Source organism: Triticum urartu, chromosome 7 (genome assembly GCF_003073215.2).
Source record: "Triticum urartu cultivar G1812 chromosome 7, Tu2.1, whole genome shotgun sequence".
Taxonomy (NCBI): Eukaryota; Viridiplantae; Streptophyta; class Magnoliopsida; order Poales; family Poaceae; genus Triticum; species Triticum urartu.
In genome coordinates, this window is record NC_053028.1 from 571,370,150 (window position 1) to 571,389,172 (window position 19,023).

Consider the following 19,023-nt stretch of genomic DNA (forward strand, 5'->3'; position numbering starts at 1 on the left):
TACCTCTATAGACTATAGTAGTAGTACTAGTACTAGTAAACTTTGCGCTTGGCTGTTCGCCTCTTCGGGAAGTGCAACAATAACAGTACTACTAGTATAGTGTATGCTTCTGGCAATCTGACACCGAATTAACTATTGCACGTCCACCGCCTGAGCGAAGGACAGCTTGCATTAATCAAAAGTTTCTCCTTGTCCTGCGAGCCACCGCGCACAAGCTTATCCCGTCCTGCAAGCTTCTCCTCGTTCGGCAAGTTGACGGGACATAGAAAAGTAATGGTAGTCCATACTGACTCCTCTCCGCTTAATATGGCTTAATTTCAAACGAGATAAATACACTGTCTGTCACTGAATATTTGTAAAAATACGGTCAGTGGACTTCATAATACGCTCATTGCACTCAATATATACATTTTCCGGTGTTTATACGGTCACTAGCTCACCCTGGCTGGGTATGTGTGTGCATGCACGTGTAGGTTGAGCACTTGAGCATGACCATGTGTGTTTCGTCGTGTGCTCGGACATGCATGCATTAGGGCGTCGCGCGCGTTTTTGTGTCCATGTGTACGTGTGACCGTTGCATACACGTAGGGGGAGTACGTGTAGGGGCCACTAAAGGAGCAGTCAAATCACACAGTAAGTTAGTCGGAAGAAGCAACCATCATTTCACTATTCAATGACACGTACGCAATATAAAATGGTTGATATGGAGAGAAAAAGAAAACCACTATATATACACTAGCAGGAGCCTAAGCTACAAGCCTGCTTGCTTGGGTTGCTCTCTTCACAAGCATAGAACGACGGTGGCCACACCGCTGGTCACATATCCGGCCTAATCCCGCAGCTAGGGGAAGGGAACAATGTTGTGCATAGACGCAGTCGACATCGGCGTGGGAGAAAATCCACAGTCAATGCGTCCCAATCGGGGGTCACCGCGGTATGGGCCAATGCCGTGTCCCAACCGCCCTTCTAGCTACAGCCCGACGTCCGTTTCGAAAATATTAGTGCATGTCAACAAGAATTCTGTTCTGTTTCAGAAGAAAAGCATATAAGCTGTTACTTCTTAAAAGGATCTTCATATCCAACAGACACAAAATATCCATTCAACTATTCGAAATTACTTTCACTGCTGATCTGATGTCGAGGTAATTGCTGCATCGCCACCAAAACCCACCATCTCTTAAGCTAAAGTAGACCGATCTAACCCCTATATTAGCATATTACTAAGATAAACAAAAGGCACTTTAGAATCATTTAAGACGTGAGCTTGTCAATCTGAATGTGGAGGGACACCAGCTTAGCCCCGGCCAGCAGCTTTGGTGGAACTATGAAGAAGGTCAGCTCCTGCACGGCGACGTCGCCGGGATCCCTGCTGCTTGTCACCTCCATTTCCACCTTGACGGAGTCGGTCCTGCCTTTGGGCTCCCCCGGCGGGCTGTTCGCCCACAGCTTGGCCACGTAGTGCGGCAGTAGGGATGCCCCCGCTCTGATGCAGACGACCGACACGGCGATAGGCACGCCGATGTCGAGCACGCAGCCGACCAAGAAAAACGCGCGGCCGTCCTCCTCCGCAAATAGCAAGAGCCGTGGCTCCGACAGTGGCACTTGCAGCTGGAGCGCCTTGCCATACTGGATCCTGTGCACGGGCTTGGGATACACGATGCTGATGTGGTGGGAGAGCACCGGTGGCGGGCCTTCGTAGCCGCAGACGGGCACGGGGCATTTGCAGGGTGCGAGCGGACACACGCTCTGGTGATCGGCGAGCTTGTGGTAAGTGACGAGAGCCCACAACCTTCATGCGGGCACTCCACCCTCACCGAGGAGAGGACGGCGTCCACCGCCGTGTTCCGCACATCGAAGCCACCGTCGCGCTCGCACTTCTGGCAGTGCCGCTGGTTCCCGCGGCGCTCGACGTGGCAGTCTGCGCAAGCTAGGTGCCCTCCCTTGCACTGCACAAATCAATCGAACAACACATCAATCAAGAAACCTGCACCTTGCTCGATCAGCCGAACGGACAAGGTGTATTCGAACCTCATACACTAGAGGCTTCAAGGGGCGGAGGCACAAGGGGCAGTGGAGCAAGATGAGGTCCATCGAGACCATAGAGAGCTCCATCGTCGGGTCCTGTTCCATCTGCATGATCTCTCCCTCCTCGTGCACAACCATCTCTCGATTTATTAGGGCCGGGGCATTACAAAGCTTTACCGTCACATATTCATACTACTTCAAGGTGCATTAAATCAACACATGCAAGTATCAAAAGGAGAGTCACAGCATGCATGCATGCATTGTAATTAATGCATCGGTAAACGCAAATTATTGAAATATATCGAGTGCAGTGCTTTGATGTGTTGCGTCAACTCGTACAAGACCGAGAAGTTTGATTACTACAACGCCCTCTCGCCTTAACCACAGCTGTCTTTGGCTGCATGACAGGTGGGCCACCGACCTGTTGGGCCCACCTATCATGGACGCAAAGGCAGGAGCAGTAAGTCAATGAAGCTACGCCCCTCCCTCGCCCACGAGCGTGGTGGCTGGCAGGACTAGGAGAAGCTTTCGTTCGCTACACGCTATCCCTCCCGCACGCGGTGGACATGCAGCAGTTCACTCGATGTCAGTTGGCCAGAAGCATACTATAGTACTCCTCCACTGCAGTAGTACTCCATCATTGGCCCTGTTTGAATCCACGGGTCAGAGTTAGTTTGGGTTAGTTTGGTCTCAACTAACCCAAAAATATCCAAACAGGAGGGTTAGTTTGGGTTAGATGCATCTAACTCATCAAAAAAATCTGTCCCACCCAAGAGGTGCTTATTTGGGTTAGTTCTTCTCAGGACCACTAAAAAAACACCTTTTTCTCTCGCTCTTCCCGAGGCAGATCCCTCCTCACTTCCTCGAAGCTTCTTGTCCTCTCCCTCCCTCCCTCTCGCATCGCCTGTGAAGGCGCCTCGCCGTATCCGTGCTCCTTCTAACCCTGCTATCCAAACATCTTTTTGGTTAGAGTTAGTTTAGGGTTATTTCTGGATTAGAATCTAACTATAACCTCTAACTGAGTTAGACTATCCAAACAGGGCCATTGTTCGACTTCCCGAAGAGGCAAAGAGCCAAGCGCAGCCCGGACGCTCGTGTGGCAGTTGATGGAAATATGCCCTAGAGGAAATAATAAAGTTATTATTTATTTCCTTATATCATGATAAATGTTTATTATTCATGCTAGAATTGTATTAACCGGAAACTTAATACTTGTGTGAATACATAGACAAACAGAGTGTCACTAGTATGCCTCTAATTGACTAGCTCGTTGATCAAAGATGATTATGTTTCCTAGACATTGACATGAGTTGTTATTTGATTAACGGGATCACATCATTAGGAGAATGATGTGATTGACTTTACCCATGCTGTTAGCATAGCACTTGATTGTTTAGTTTGTTGCTATTGCTTTCTTCATGACTTATACATGTTCCTATGACTATGAGGTTATGCAACTCCCGTTTAGCGGATGAACACTTTGTGTGCTACCAAACGTCACAACGTAACTGGGTAATTATAAAGGTGCTCTACATGTGTCTCCGAAGGTACTTGTTGGGTTGGCGTATTTCGAGATTAGGATTTGTCACTCCAATTGTCGGAGAGGTATCTCTGGGCCCACTCGCTAATACACATCACTATAAGCCTTGCAAGCATTGCAATTAATGAGTTACTTGAGGGATGATGTATTACAGAATGAGTAAAGAGACTTGCTGGTAATGAGATTGAACTAGGTATTGAGATACTGACGATCGAATCTCGGGCAAGTATACTGATGACAAAGGGAATAACGTATGTTGCTATGCGGTTTGACCGATAAAGATCTTTGTAGAATATGTGGGAGCCAATATGAGCATCCAGGTTCTGCTATTGGTTATTGACTGGAGACATGTCTCGGTCATGTCTACATAGTTCTCGAACCCGTAGGGTCCGCATGCTTAAAGTTTCAATGACGGTTATATTATGAGTTTATGACTTTTGATGTACCGAAGGTTGTTCGGAGTCCCGGATGTGATCACGGACATGACGAGGAGTCTCGAAATGGTCAAGACATAAAGATTGATATATTGGAAGCCTATATTTGGATATCGGAAGTGTTTCGGGTGAAATCGGGATTTTACCGGAGTATCGGGGGTTACCGGAACCTCCCCGGGGGCTTAATGGGCCTACATGGGCCTTACTGGAAATAGAGGGCAGTAAGGGGAGTGTGGGGCGCTCCCCCCCCCAAGGCCCAAACCGAATTGGTTTAGGACAAGGGGGTCGGCCCCCTCTTTCCTTCTCCTCATCTCCCTTTCCTTCCCCCTCTCCTACTCCTACTAGGAATAGGAGGAGTCCTACTCCTAGTGGGAGTAGGACTCCCCCTTGGTGCGCCTCTCCCTGGCCGGCCGCCTCCTCCCCTTTCTCCTTTATATACAGGGGTAGGGGGCATCCCATAGACACAACAATTGATCATTTGATCTTTTAGCCGTGTGTGGTGCCCCCCTCCACCATAGTCCACCTCAGTAATACTGTAGCGCTGCTTAGGCGAAGCCCTGCATCGGTAGAACATCATCATCATCACCACGCCGTCGTGCTGACGAAACTCTGCATCAACACTCGGCTGGATCGGAGTTAGAGGGACGTCATCGGTCTGAACGTGCGCTGAACTCGGAGGTGCCGTGCGTTCGGTACTTGATCGGTCGGATCGTGAAAATGTACGACTACATCAACCGCGCTGTGCTAACGCTTCCACTTTCGGTCTACGAGGGTACGTGGACAACACTCTCCCCTCTCATTGCTATGCATCACCCTGATCTTGCGTGTGCGTAGGAATTTTTTTGAAATTACTACGTTCCCCAACAGTGGCATCCGAGCCTGGTTTTATGCGTTGATGTTATGTGCACGAGTAGAACACAAGTGAGTTGTGGGCGATATAAGTCATACTGCTTTCCAGCATGTCATACTTTGGTTCGGCGGTATTGTTGGATGAAGCGGCCCGGACCGACATTACGCGTACGCTTACGCGAGACTGGTTCTACCGACGTGCTTTGCACACAGGTGGCTGGCGGGTGTCAGTTTCTCCAACTTTAGTTGAACCGAGTGTGGCTACGCCCGGTCCTTGCGAAGGTTAAAACAGCACCAACTTGACAAACTATCGTTGTGGTTTTGATGCGTAGGTAAGAACGGTTCTTACTAAGCCCAGTAGCAGCCACGTAAAACTTGCAACAACAAAGTAGTGGATGTCTAACTTGTTTTTGCATGGCATGTTGTGATGTGATATGGTCAAGACATGATGCTAAATTTTATTGTATGAGATGATCATGTTTTGTAACCGAGTTATCGGCAACTGGCAGGAGCCATATGGTTGTCGCTTTATTGTATGCAATGCAATCGCCCTGTAATGCTTTAATTTATCTCTAAGCGGCAGCGATAGTCGTAGAAGCATGAAATTGGCGAGACAACAATCATGCTACGATAGAGATCAAGGTGTCGCGCCGATGACGATGGTGATCATGATGGTGCTTCGGAGATGGAGATCACAAGCACAAGATGATGATGGCTATATCATATCACTTATATTGATTGCATGTGATGTTTATCTTTTATGCATCTTGTCTTGCTTTGATTGATGGTAGCATTATAAGATGATCCCTCACTAAATTATCAAGGTATAAGTGTTCTCCCTGAGTATGCACCGTTGCGAAAGTTCTTCGTGCTGAGACACCACGTGATGATCGGGTGTGATAGGCTCTACGTTCAAATACAACGGGTGCAAAATAGTTGCACACCCGGAATACTCAGGTTAAACTTGACGAGCCTAGCATATAACAGATATGGCCTCGGAACACAGAGACCGAAAGGTCGAGCGTGAATCATATAGTAGATATGATCAACATAGTGATGTTCACCATTGAAACTACTCCATCTCACGTGATGATCGGACATGGTTTAGTTGATATGGATCACGTGATCACTTAGAGGATTAGAGGGATGTCTATCTAAGTGGGAGTTCTTAAGTAATATGGTTAATTGAACTTAAATTTATCATGAACTTAGTACCTGATAGTATCTTGCTTGTCTATGTTGATTGTAGATAGATGGCCTGTGCTGTTGTTCCGTTGAATTTTAATGCGTTCCTTGAGAAAGCAAAGTTGAAAGATGATGGTAGCAATTACACGGACTGGGTCCGTAACTTGAGGATTATCCTCATTGCTGCACAAAAGAATTACATCCTGGAAGCACCGCTGGGTGCCAGGCCTGCTGCTGATGCTGCTGATAACGTTAAGAACATTTGGCAGAGTAAATTTGATGACTACTCGATAGTTCAGTGTGCCATGCTTTACGACTTAGAAACGGGACTTCAACGACGTTTTGAATGTCATGGAGCATATGAGATGTTCCAGGAGTTGAAGTTAATATTTCAAGCGAATGCCCGGATTGAGAGATATGAAGTCTCCAATAAGTTCTATAGCTGCAAGATGGAGGAGAATAGTTCTGTTAGTGAACATATACTCAAAATGTCTAGGTATCATAATCACTTGACTCAACTGGGAGTTAATCTTCCTGTTGATAGTGTCATTGACAGAGTTCTTCAATCACTGCTACCAAGCTACAAAAGCATCGTGACGAACTATAATATGAAAGGGACGAATAAGACTATTCCTGAGCTCTTCGCAATGCTAAAGGCTGCGGAGGTAGAAATCAAGAAGGAGCATCAAGTGTTGATGGTCAATAAGACCGCCAGTTTCAAGAAAAAGGGCAAAGGGAAGAAGAAGGGGAACTTCAAGAAGAACGGCAAACAAGTTGCTGCTCAGGAGAAGAAACCCAAGTCTGGACCTAAGCCTGAGACTGAGTCCTTCTACTGCAAGCAGACTGGTCACTGGAAGCGGAACTGCCCCAAGTATTTGGCGGATAAGAAGGATGGCAAGGTGAACAAAGGTATATGTGATATACATGTTATTGATGTGTACCTTACTAATGCTCGCAGTAGCACTTGGGTATTTGATACTGGTTCTGTTGCTAACATTTGCAACTCGAAACAGGGGCTACGGATTAAGCGAAGATTGGCTAAGGATGAGGTGACGATGCGCGTGGGAAATGGTTCCAAAGGGATATCAATCGCCGTCGGCACGCTACCTCTACATCTACCTTCGGGATTAGTTTTAGACCTAAATTATTGTTATTTGGTGCCAGCGTTGAGCATGAACATTATATCTGGATCTTGTTTGATGCGAGACGGTTATTCATTTAAATCTGAGAATAATGGTTGTTCTATTTATATGAGTAATATCTTTTATGGTCATGCACCCTTAAAGAGTGGTCTATTCTTGTTGAATCTCGATAGTAGTGATACACATATTCATATTGAAGCCAAAAGATGCAGAGTTGATAATGATAGTGCAACTTATTTGTGGCACTGCCGTTTAAGTCATATCGGTATAAAGCGCATGAAGAAACTCCATACTGATGGAATTTTGGAACCACTTGATTATGAATCACTTGGTACTCGCGAACCGTGCCTCACGGGCAAAATGACTAAAACGCCATTCTCCGGAACTATGGAGAGAGCAACAGATTTGTTGGAAATCATACATAGAGATGTATGTGGTCCGATGAATGTTGAGGCTCGCGGCGGGTATCGTTATTTTCTCACCTTCACAGATGATTTAAGCAGATATGGGTATATCTACTTAATGAAACATAAGTCTGAAACATTTGAAAAGTTCAAAGAATTTCAGAGTGAAGTTGAAAATCATCGTAACAAGAAAATAAAGTTTCTACGATCTGATTATGGAGGAGAATATTTGAGTTACTAGTTTGGTCTACATTTGAAACAATGCGGAATAGTTTCGCAACTCACGCCACCCGGAACACCACAGCGTAATGGTGTGTCCAAACGTCACAATCGTACCTTACTAGATATGGTGCGATCTATGATGTCTCTTACTGATTTACCGCTATCATTTTGGGGTTATGCTTTAGAGACGGCTGCATTCACGTTAAATAGGGCACCAACAAAATCCGTTGAGATGACGCCTTATGAACTGTGGTTTGGCAAGAAACCAAAGTTGTCGTTTCTTAAAGTTTGGGGCTGTGATGCTTATGTGAAAAAGCTTCAACCTGATAAGCTCGAACCCAAATCGGAGAAAAGTGTCTTCATAGGATACCCAAAAGAGACTGTTGGGTACACCTTCTATCACAGATCCGAAGGCAATACTTTTGTTGCTAAATTCGGAGTCTTTCTAGAGAAGGAGTTTCTCTCGAAAGAAGTGAGTGGGAGGAAAGTAGAACTTGATGAGGTAACCGTACCTGCTCCCTTATTGGAAAATAGTTCATCACAGAAACCAGTTTCCTGTGACGTCTATACCAATTAGTGAGGAAGTTAATGATGATGATCATGAAACTTCAGATCAAGTTGTTACTAAACCTCGTAGGTCAACCAGAGTAAGATCCGCACCAGAGTGGTACGGTAATCCTGTTCTGGAGGTTATGTTACTAGAGCATGACGAACCTATGAACTATGAAGAAGCGATGGTGAGCCCAGATTCCGCAAAATGGCTTGAGGCCATGAAATCTGAGATGGGATCCATGTATGAGAACAAAGTGTGGACTTTGGTTGACTTGCCCGATGATTGGCAAGCCATTGAGAATAAACGGATCTTCAAGAAGAAGACTGACGCTGACGGTAATGTTACTGTCTATAAAGCTCGACTTGTTGCGAAAGGTTTTCGACAAGTTCAAGGGATTGACTACGATGAGACCTTCTCACCCGTAGCGATGCTTAAGTCTGTCTGAATCATGTTAGCAATTGTCGTGTTTTATGATCATGAAATTTGGCAAATGGATGTAAAGACTGCATTCCTAAATGGATTTCTGGAAGAAGAGTTGTATATGATGCAACCTGAAGGTTTTATCGATCCAAAGGGAACTAACAAAGTGTGCAAGCTCCAACGATGCATTTATGGACTGGTGCAAGCCTCTCGGAGTTGGAATAAATGCTTTGATAGTGTGATCAAAGCATTTGGTTTTATACAGACTTTTGGAGAAGCCTGTATTTACAAGAAAGTGAGTGGGAGCTCTGTAGCATTTCTGATATTATATGTGGATGACATATTGCTGATTGGAAATGATATAGAATTTCTGGATAGCATCAAGGGATACTTGAACAAGAGTTTTTCAATGAAAGACCTCGGTGAAGCTGCTTATATATTGGGCATTAAGGTCTATAGAGATAGATCAAGACGCTTAATTGGACTTTCACAAAGCACAAACCTTGACAAAGTTTTGAAGAAGTTCAAAATGGATCAAGCAAAGAAAGGGTTCTTGCCTGTGTTACAAGGTGTGAAGTTGAGTAAGACTCAATGCCCGACCACTGTAGAAGATAGAGAGAAGATGAAAGATGTTCACTATGCTTCAGCCATAGGCTCTATCATGTATGCAATGCTGTGTACCAAACCTGATGTGTGCATTGCTATAAGTTTAGCAAGGAGGTACCAAAGTAATCCTGGAGTGGATCACTGGACAGCGATCAAGAACATCCTGAAATACCTGAAAAGGACTAAGGATATGTTTCTCGTTTATGGAGGTGACAAATAGCTAGTCGTAAATGGTTACGTCGATGCAAGCTTTGACACTGATCCGGACGATTCTAAATCGCAAACCGGATAGGTGTTTACATTGAACGGTGGATTTGTTAGTTGGTGCAGTTCTAAACAAAGCGTCGTGGCGGGATCTACGTGTGAAGCGGAGTACATAGCTGCTTCGGAAGTAGCAAATGAAGGAGTCTGGATGAAGGAGTTCATATCTGATCTAGGTGTCATACCTAGTGCATCGGGTCCAATGAAAATATTTTGTGACAATATTGGTGAAATTGCCTTGGCGTAGGAATCCAGATTTCACAAGGGAACCAAACACATCAAGAGACGCTTCAATTCCATCAGGGGTCTAGTCCAGGTGGGAGACATAGAAATTTCCAAGATACATACGGATCTGAATGTTGCAGACCCGTTGACTAAGCCTCTTCCACGAGCAAAACATGGTCAGCACCAAGGCACCATGGGTGTTAGAATCATTACTGTGTAATCTAGATTATTGACTCTAGTGCAAGTGGGAGACTGAAGGAAATATGCCCTAGAGGCAATAATAAAGTTATTATTTATTTCCTTATATCATGATAAATGTTTATTATTCATGCTAGAATTGTATTAACCGGAAACATAATACATGTGTGAATACATAGACAAACAGAGTGTCACTAGTATGCCTCTACTTGACTAGCTCGTTGATCAAAGATGGTTATGTTTCCTAGCCATTCACATGAGTTGTTATTTGATTAACAGGATCACATCATTAGGAGAATGATGTGATTGACTTGACCCATTCCGTTAGCATAGCACTAGATCGTTTAGTTTGTTGCTATTGCTTTCTTCATGACTTATACATGTTCCTATGACTATGAGATTATGCAACTCCCGTTTACCGGAGGAACACTTTGTGTGCTAACAAATGTCACAATGTAACTGGGTGATTATAAAGGTGCTCTACAGGTGTCTCCGAAGGTACTTGTTGGGTTGGCGTATTTCGAGATTAGGATTTGCACTCCAATTGTCGGAGAGGTATCTCTGGGCCCACTCGGTAATACACATCACTATAAGCCTTGCAAGCATTGCAACTAATGAGTTAGTTGCGGGATGATATATTACGGAACGAGTAAAGAGACTTGCTGCTAACGAGATTGAACTAGGTATTGAGATACCGACGATCGAATCTCGGGCAAGTAACATACCGATGACAAAGGGAACAACGTATGTTGTTATGCGGTTTGACCGATAAAGATCTTCGTAGAATATGTGGGAGCCAATATGAGCATCCAGGTTCCGCTACTGGTTATTGACTGGAGACATGTCTCGGTCATGTCTACATAGTTCTCGAACCCGTAGGGTCCGCACGCTTAAAGTTTCGATGACGGTTATATTATGAGTTTACGAGTTTTGATGTACCGAAGGTTGTTTGGAGTCCCGGATGTGATCACGGACATGACGAGGAGTCTCGAAATTGTCGAGACATAAAGATTGATATATTGGAAGCCTATATTTGGATATCGGGAGTGTTTCGGGTGAAATCGGGATTTTTACCGGAGTACCGGGGGTTACCTGAACCTCCTCGGGGGCTTAATGGGCCTACATGGGCCTTAGTGGAAATAGAGGGCGGCTAGGGGAGTGTGGGGTGTGCCCCCCCCACCCAAGGCCCAAACCGAATTGGTTTAGGGCAAGGGGGCCAGCCCCCTCTTTCCTTCTCCTCCTCTCCCTTTCCTTCCCCCTCTCCTACTCCTACTAGGAATCGGAGGAGTCCTACTCCTAGTGGGAGTAGGACTCCCCCTTGGCGTGCCTCTCCTGGCTGGCCGCCTCCTCCCCTTGCTCCTTTATATACAGGGGCAGGGGGGCACCCCATAGACACAACAATTGATCGTTCGATCTTTTAGCCGTGTGCGGTGCCATCCTCCACCATAGTCCACCTCGGTAATACTGTAGCGGTTCTTAGGCGAAGCCCTGCGTCGGTAGAACATCATCATGGTCACCACGCCGTCGTGCCGATGAAACTCTCCCTAAACACTCGGCTGGATTGGAGTTCGAGGGACGTCATCGGGCTGAACATGTGCTGAACTCGGAGGTGCCGTGCGTTCGGTACTTGATCGGTCGGATCGTGAAGACGTACGACTACATCAACCGCGTTGTGCTAACGCTTCCGCTTTCGGTCTACGAGGGTACGTGGACAACACTCTCCCTCTCATTGCTATGCATCACCATGATCTTGCATGTGCGTAGGAATTTTTTTGAAATTACTATGTTCCCCAACAGCAGTTTCATGTGTAGAGTAGTCTAGGATAGTGTGTACCTGCCTGTAAGCTTAAGGGCCTGTTTGGTTCCATATAAGTCGAAAAGTGAAAAAGTGACTTATTTTGCCAAACAGACCCAACTTATAAGTCACCCCCTTTTGCGTGGGTCCCATCACCTTTACATAAAAAACAAGGTGAGAAGGTGTGGTTAGGTGACTTATAAGTCATATGACAAGCAAACAGGCGTGACTTATAAGTCACTGGTTTTAAGTCACCTGACTTATAAGTCAGGTGATTTATTGGAACCAAACAGGCCCTAAAATTGTTGGGGTCAGCTCCATGCTATATTTTTTGGTTAAAATAATCTTCTGGCCCTACCTGTCATCCTGGTGATTCTAGTTTGCACGCTCATATGGTCAAGACAGGAATATATATTTTAATTTGTGGTGGGGTAAATGTCAGAGGTTGCAGCAAATGGAGTATTGTACACTGCGGGTGTTTCAGCCACGTTTAGAGGCAACCATGTGGGTCCAGTGCTATGATGTATCGCGTCAACTCGTACAACGAGGAGAAGCATGAATTTACTACTACTACATGCCTTCTCCCTCGCCCATGCGTGTGGTGGCTCGCAGACGAGGACAAGCTTTTGCTTATCCCTCCCACTCGCGGTGGACGGACATGCAGCAGTGGATTCGATACTGTAGAAGCATTAGTAGTAACATCATTGTTCGTCTTCTCGAAGAGGCGAAGAGCCAAGTGCAACCCGAACGTGGCAGTTGCGAACCTTGGAGCACGCATATAGCCAGGCTCTTGCATGAGACAAAATTGCTATGTGAGCCCACTATTGTAGTACTACTTGCTAGTATAGCCCTATAAACCAGACAGGAGTATTTGCCTTTCTAGAGATTTCAACAAGTGACTAGACTGCACCGAGACGGAGTGCATATGGAGCAAAATTAGTGAATCTGCACCGTAAATAAATACTACGTAGTTCTCTCGTTTTCCTCTCGGCCTTGGTCGCGGTGCACAATATTGAGTATACTATTACTATCATCTTGAAATTTACGAAGTCACTATAGGCACCTCATCGTCGACGGGAACGTCTCCTGACACGCGATAGACGCGAGCGGCAGTCGCCTTGCCTCCATAGGTGCTTGAATGCCAAGGAGGGAGAGGGTAGCGGTTCTTGAGACGTTGAACGGTCAATGATGCATCCTCAAATTACTCTACATACAGAGGGAATTAATTGGAGAAGCAGAATAGAGCCAGCACGATGTGGATGTAACAGAGTTTGGATTCTCATATAAAGGCGCCCCACCACTCCAATCCATCTACTCCTTAGTCTCTGTGCAACACTGCTCACTCCAATCCAAGACCAAGTGACCAGGAGCCAGAAGCACCTATGGAGGTGATGGTCACGAGCGGCAGTCGGCTATGCCAAATCATCCTAGGCGCTGGCCTGTGGCCCCGCTCCGTGCAGCGTTTCTAGACGGTGCTGGCGACCGCCGGCATCGTAGCCCTCACAGACGCCGGCTTCGCCTCTCGCATGGAAGACATGATGGTCAACTCCATCCGCAACTTCGCCGCCGTCAAGAAGCGTGTAGCGAAAGCTCCTACTAGTCCTGCCAGCCACCACACTCATGAGCGAGGGAGGGACGCAACTTCATTGACTTACTGCTCCTGCCTTTGCGTCTATGACAGGTGGGCCCAATAGGTGGTTGGCCCGCCTGTCATGCAGCCAAAGGCAGGTGCAGTTAAGGCACCAGAGCTCAGTCCGCAAGGGAGAGGGCGTTGTAGTAATCAAACTTCTCGGTCTTGTACGAGTTGACGCAACACATCAAAGCACTGCACTCGACATAAGTCTTTTTACACATTTCAAATGGACTACCATATACAGATGCATGTAGACATATTTTGCTTCGTATGTAGTCACTTGTTGCAATCTCTAAAAAGACTTATATTTGGAAACGGAGGGAGTACAACGCATGCATGCATGCCGTGACTTCCCTTTTGATACTTGCATGTGTTGATTTGATGCATTCATGCATGTCCCAGAAAATTAGGGCTGTTTGGATTGTGACTATGTTTGTCTTATGTTGCCACATTATTTTTCCCACACTTTCCTAACTTGAGTTGCTCAAATTGTTAGACACACTTTGGCTTGCCTAAGGGAATCTTGCCACACTTTTTGTGTCTATGACATGTGGGGTTCACTGCTAATAAAAAAATTCTTGTCTTCGGTGTGGCTAATAAAAAAGACTTATATTTAGGAGCGGAGGGAGTAGAAAATATAAATAATAATGCATGTTGGGGCAACCCACGTTTCCGATAATTTTAGCCGTGGGCTTTTCACAATTTTTATGAGGGGGTGGTTGTTCATTTAATGGAGGGACTTGTACCAGACTTGAACGATACAAAGTGCGACCGGCACACCGTAACACCACTTGGAACAAGCGGGTAGCTATCTTAAAAAACAATCAACAACTAAAAAACGGCGACCTGGCACGTAGTACCCAATTTTAAACGATTGTTTTGATGGAGTGAAAAAGGAAAACTACCCACTACGTATATATAGGCCAGAGCCTCCGCGCTTGCTTGCTAGGGTTTCTCTATTCACACACTCTCATCCTCTCCAGATCTAAACAAGATAGGGGTGGTAACACTGTCTTTCTCCCTAAACACTGTCTTTCTATCCTCACCGCTGGTTACAGATCCGGATGTATCCCCCTCCGCCGGTGAAAGGAGGAGGGGTAGCGTTTAGGCCGTCGTCGACAGCGAGGGAGGTGATCCACTGCCAGCCACACCGTTATCTCTGGCTGAGCGCCGGTGCGAGAGGTCCTCCAATCCCTTCGTCGTTACCCAAGTGTGGGCGGATCCGGCCTCCCGCCACCCACCTATCCACATCCCAACGACCTTCAGGTATGTCTTCCTTTGAAACCTCCTTAGCTCTACTTCCCCAGCTCGCTACGTCGATGCATGTGCATCATTTTCTACCTCTCGGCCCCTCTCGATCGTATGGTCCAACGTCACCTATTTTTTTCTTCTATTGTTAGAGGTAAAGCTACTTCATGGAGTCGAATCTTGTACTTGGTTCAAACAAGAAATAATGTGGGGGTGGGGGAATTTAGTATGTAGTACATCGGACTTGGTACAAACAGGAAGGCAAGGGGGTGAAAGTAGTACAGACTGGTCATCCAACCGGTCTCTTGGTCGAAAAGGGAAATATAGGGATAACACTGTACACAGTGGTATGACCAGGACTATATTTTCTATCCACACATAGGAGTAGGTGGCTAGAGTGAACAAAAATGGGACCAACCTAGATATGTTTCTTGGATGTTTGTTTCTCGGGGCAACAAACTATGAATCACCACTTTATGCCCCCGTTTAGGTACATGGTGCTGGACTACTGATGCACCCATGCCCTTATACCAAATATTTAGTTGTTCTTAATCTAATGCCCCTGGTAAAATGAAGCCATGCCACTATTATAAGCCATGACAAGTTTAGCCAAATGTTTTTGCCTGTAATTGTTTGAGACTCTGACTGTTTCCTCTGTAGCTTTTTGTGCAAACAGGGATATCCATTTCACCTGGTTGCTATTGTGACCTTTTGGTGCACTGCACAAAACTCTTTTTAAAAGAAGTGAATTTTTGTTGTTTAACTGGAATGTCAGAATGGAATAGTTGGTTCATTTCGGTGGAACTGCACAAAGGGAGATCAGTGTTCCAATCCTCATCATCCATATTGGCACGATAACCTTCCTTTAGGTAAGAATGATATTTAATGCATGTGTTCATCTCTATTTTTGCGACTGCCATGATAAAATAATGCTATTTTTACTAGTACACTTGTACTCCCTCGTTGACAAAACCAATTCTGAAGTAGAAGGCCAATCATGTACTTTGTTTCACCAACTGGTGAGGAGACTGAGAAACAGAGCAAGAAGAGGGAGAAGAAGAGTAAGCAGTGCTAAGGCGATCTTGCTGAAGCCAGAGGCCTTAGTCGAGGCCATTCAAGGGCTCCGACAATGACTACCTTACATGTGAGACGATCCTCCAGGGTGCCCTTCCACTTCTGCTGTCTCACTTAATTAATTAGGAGTACTTAAGTACCACTAATTTATTGCTACCTAATTTTCCTGTCAGAGTTAAACAAATCTTTAGTAGCACCCTATGCTGAATCATGTACGTGTGTATGTTTGTCTATGAGGTAAATCATGTGGTGGAGCAGGGAGGGAATGCTAACTTTACCCATTAAGATAATGAGGGTGCTTCTATTTGTTAGTGTATGTTTCATCAACTAGTCCACTATTACAGTAATCTCACTCTCTCAATATATGTGCCAATAGGGATGCTTGATTTTGGCGAAACTGCACAAAAACTTTGGGTGCTTCATTGCCTCGACAGCTTCCTTCCTTTCCTGTTAGTCGCTAATCTCGGCTTGCGTTCTTCCTTTGCTATCAGTTGCTTGGCTTATCTCGGCTTCCAGCCAAAAGAAATATTAATTGATATGCTACCTCACACAGGTTGGTACTGGTCTTTATCCGGATTATCACTGCAAGAAATTTGTTAATACATGACAGTCTTAGTCCGTCACGGACCAGCCAAAAATTGTCATGCGTGCCCATCCATGACGGACCAGACGTCCGTCATGTATAACGCGTCATAATTTGACATCGTACCTTTCATATGACGGTTCTTGGCCGTCATGGATCTGCCCCAGGCCTGCCAAGCCCAAACTAGGCTATGACGGAACAAGCCGTCACCGATTTACATGACGTGGCTGCAACGTGAATCTAACAAGGCGTCTACGTGGCCGGTGTTGTAACCAACTAAATTAGGGATTTGCCCAATATTTTTGGTGGACAGTCAAACCGGTTGTTTTTTAGTCCAACCCATTGCCAATTTTTTGTACATCATGTTTTCTCTATGTAACACAGTTTAATACAAGATAATTAAATTGGATTCATTCAAGAAATGCAATTGTTCACATGACAATACAGAGTTCCAACAATCTAGTCTGATTGAAAAAAATGCTTAATATAAAAACTTACAAGCATATCTAGAAAGCCCTATAAGCATTTAAAAAAAATGAGTAACACGACTTCAGATAAAATGGACTACTAGCTGATTTTAATCTCCAACACTACACCACCGCTTCAAGGCAGCTATCCGGACCCAAATAATCCATACTAAAAACTTCAATCTCCAGTGACACGGATTAATTGCCAAACCTGCATAGAATCAAAACACATACAAAATTATAATAAGCTATAAAAGCCAGCTCCCAAATGAATCCAGAGTAATCATATTAGTTGGTTTCCCAAGCAATCATCCATGGACACACCACTTCTATATTAAGGTATGACGTAAATGTGGGCAATGCACGTGAAGAAAAGCATACTAGTTACAAGTTCAAAAAATTATTCTATAAATGTGACATTTTATCATCCAAACATTGAAAGGTCAACATCATTTTAAAACAAACGGATGGATAGATCATTTCTTATTCATAAGTACAACAACAAAAAATCAAGTTCATATGCTCATGAAAGGATTATTTATACAACTATATTAAGAAGTCAGGTAATATAGTTCTACAAATAATCCTCTGCTGTAATTCGACATCAAGGAAGTAATGAAGTTCATGTCAAGGGTTTCACTTTGTGTCACCTATTTGAACCAAGTAAAAGCAATCAGACAATGATTAGCATGCTAGAGAAACAATGAGTACAACACGATGAAGATGTACTTGCATCAGCGTTGTTTGCAACCATATTAAAACAAAAATTAAAGATTCAATCTGAAATGCAAAAGAATAAGGAAGAAATAATTTTCTATACAAGCGATCAGATGAAAATTATGTAAAGAAAATTCTGCCAGCATATACACTGTACCACACCATTCCTTAACAAACAGGAATGACAGTAAACAAGTGATAGAGATTAACTTCAAGATAATTAACAAAAACTAGTTTGTTTGTGGAGTACTAAGCTCTGTACTTGTTATTGGATAAAAAAATCAAAATCTGTACTGTAGTGAACTATGAACCAAGAAAATAATTCATAAACAGTAACTAATAGTTAGGAAAGCGCAGCTTGAATTCATCATGCTTCGCTTATATTCAAGGACGGGTAACAAATAAGGGATGTTTACAAGTGATTTTCCCAAAGCAGACAAGGTTGCCATCCTCTACTCTTATCTCCAAATACACAAGGAGCGAACATGCATGCCATGATCAAAAAATAAATGACTGTAGCAATAACAGCAAATATACCACAGTTGCTCTAGAGCTATGATTAATATGTACAGATGTGATCAACATTTGATGATACTCCCAGGTAAATGCCATTATTGATGTTAAAAGTTTGCGGGTGAAATACCACCAAAACAAGAAACTTTTCTGTTGAATCTTGAAACAGAGGAAATCTTGTTGAGAGAGATGTTGGGACTAATCTTGTTATTGGTGCTAATTTAGATTATTTGTTTTTGTTGAGCCATGCATGTAGTCGTGTCCAGCTACTAGACTGCGGGTGTGTACTCATGTGAAGATCAGCTAATGTGTGTACACGCAAGTTAGTAGTGGAATTAGATGAGTTAGTTAGTAGCTACATGAGAATAGGTCTTGGTGCATCCGTGAGTGGATTTGTGACTCTACCGGTGTGCCTTGCATGTTGGCTGAGTCGCATGCGTCTAGAGAAATTCCAGGAGGTGGATTAGTGCGTTAGTGGAGTAAGTGCATGAGGTGTGAGTCTTATCCTGTACTTGCTATTTAAGTTGATCAAGTGAATGAGAAAGTTTGCAGTCGTGAGGGCAGAAAAACAATGTAGTCTCTCGTATGACCAAGAAAGTGTTCTGGGCAAAGCCACTGGTCATCTTTCTTGGTTGTGAGTGTGTGTGTGTGTGTGTGCTTCCTAGGAGTTTCTTCCATGAGTATGTGTTTGAGAGAAACCACAAGAGGAAGAGTAATCAGAGGTAGAAGAAGAGAGGCGCTGCGAGGAGGTGGCGCCAACAAGAGAGACAGGAGAAGTCGTTACATTGAAAAACTTGTTGGTGTTCGTCATGATTTTCTGTGTCAGCCTCGAGGATCTCTGTTGGGGAAACAACATCAGCAAAGCACAACTACCGAATCACAACAAACAGAGGGAGAGAGTATGGAGGAGGCATGTCACATTTGGTACA

The 19,023-nt window shown here is 44.6% G+C and overlaps 1 pseudogene; it reads right to left on the minus strand.

The window, feature by feature from the left end:
* Window positions 1-1,251: 1,251 nt before the first annotated feature.
* Window positions 1,252-2,163, minus strand: LOC125525989 (annotated as a pseudogene).
* Window positions 2,164-19,023: the final 16,860 nt, after the last annotated feature.